General features: G+C 37.8%; 1 long non-coding RNA gene across 1 annotated transcript in view; it reads right to left on the minus strand.

Moving 5' to 3' along the window:
* Positions 1-1899, minus strand: part of LOC108539649 (uncharacterized) — a 9128-nt gene that overhangs the window by 3295 nt on the left and 3934 nt on the right. The window contains exon 2 of the long non-coding RNA XR_001888447.1: positions 1284-1386. This is a non-coding gene — a long non-coding RNA (uncharacterized LOC108539649). The remainder of the gene's footprint in view (positions 1-1283; positions 1387-1899) is intronic.

The following is a 1899-nucleotide window of genomic DNA, read 5'->3' on the forward strand; positions in this document are numbered from 1 at the left end:
AATTACTTGAGGCCAGGAGTTTGAGATCAGCCTGGGCAATAGAGCAAGACCTTGTCTCTACAAAAAAAATTAAAAATTAGCTGAGTGTTGTGGTGCATGCCTGTAGCCCTAGCTACTCAGAAGGCTGAGGAGGGAGGATCAGTTGAGCCCAGGAGTTCAAGGCTGCAGTGAGCTACGATTACACCACTGCACTTCAGCCTAGGTGACAGAGCAAAACCCTGTCTTAAAAAAAAAAAAAAAAAGAAAAAAAAAGAAAAAAAAAAAGATCATTTTCTGTGCCTTTTGGGATGATCCTATGATAATAGATCCCTTATTCTGTAAATATGGTATATTAATATATATTTATATGTGAGACCAACATTGCTTTTCTGAGCTCAATCCAATTTGGTCATGTTGTATAGGTCTTTTTTTATATTGCTGGATTCAATTTGCTGGTATTTTTTTGGGCCTCTGCAGCTATATTCAAAAGAGGTATTTGTGGACCATTTTCTACTATATAGTATAGCATTATCTAGTATAGCCTATAGTGTGTTTACATGTACATTTATAGATATATTTGTGTATATATGTAATATATTGCATAATGATATATAATTGTATATATTATACATAACTGGTATATGTTATGTATAACTAAAATATATAATTACTATTATGCTATACTGCATAATACAGTTTTATACTATTATAGCATAGTTATATAGTCTGTATCTCTTGTGTAAGGGTTTTCAGATCCTTGCTAACCCACACATTATTCAAAGAAGTGAATCACATCCTCCCAGGGGAACTAAGGGTTAATTCACCCTTTTAATACTACAAAGCCTGTTTCCCACAGCCATGTTTAGGCCCTCTGCTCCCAAATGCATTTTCTTTGTGGACCTGCATGACTTATGGTACCCTCCTCATCTGGGCTGTGAATATACATGACTAATAAACTATTGTTAGTTGCATTTGTCCAGTGATGGATATCATGTGTTAGGCTACCTAAATAGCCCTACGGCCCTAATTCCTGTCTCACTAATGGGGTGAGTGGGAGGCTATTGAAACATGCACATCCATGATACCCCATGGTCAGGCACTGATGAGGAAAGAAAAGAAGGTACATTTGGTATCAGTCCTTTCCAAAGCATGAGAGGAGGTAACGCAACTGTTCTCCCAAAGCAAAACAAGTAGCCAGGGGGCCTACGTTGTTTTCTGTAGTACTGCTGCTTACCAGCATGTCAAAGGGATTATCTTGAGATCATAAGGCTGCCGGTCCCCACCAGGGTCTTAGACAAAATTACCTTATTGGATGTGGGTGTTAATCTCAGAAAGATTTTGAGTGGCAATCCCTGGAGTCAGAAGTGGTCCCATCCAATGTAGGTTGCTGGTGTTCTGAACTTTTCCCTATAATCACACAGATGGTCCATAACACAGGTGATCAGTCAGAACCAACCAACCTGACACTTGCAACTTTCTATGAATTCTGAGGGATTTTTTACAGAAAGAAAAGGGAAAAACAATGACTAGGTGGCATGCTCAGGCCCATAAACCTAATGGCAAATAGAAGCAAATTTCTCCCACTTGATAAAGAACCTCTAAAAAGAAGCTGAAGCTAAGATCATACTTAATTTTGATATCTAGATGCTTTCCCACTAAGATCAGGAACAAGGTAAGGATGCCTCCTCTCACCACTGCTATTCATCATCATCCTAGATGTCCTCACTAATGGAATAAAACAAGAAATTTTTTCTTCAATTAATTGAAGTTCCTCTAATGCCTCTTTGGACAGGGAGCATTTACTGTTTAAGTTAGAATCACCTCGTAAGGTAGAAAAGAGGTGAGACATAGCATAAGTAGGAATGCCTAAAGTGGGACAAATTCAATTAATGTTTTCTAATAATTTTGAAAATTACTTAG

This window comes from Rhinopithecus bieti, unplaced genomic scaffold (genome assembly GCF_001698545.2).
Source record: "Rhinopithecus bieti isolate Rb0 unplaced genomic scaffold, ASM169854v2 scaffold_15296, whole genome shotgun sequence".
Classification (NCBI taxonomy): domain Eukaryota; kingdom Metazoa; phylum Chordata; class Mammalia; order Primates; family Cercopithecidae; genus Rhinopithecus; species Rhinopithecus bieti.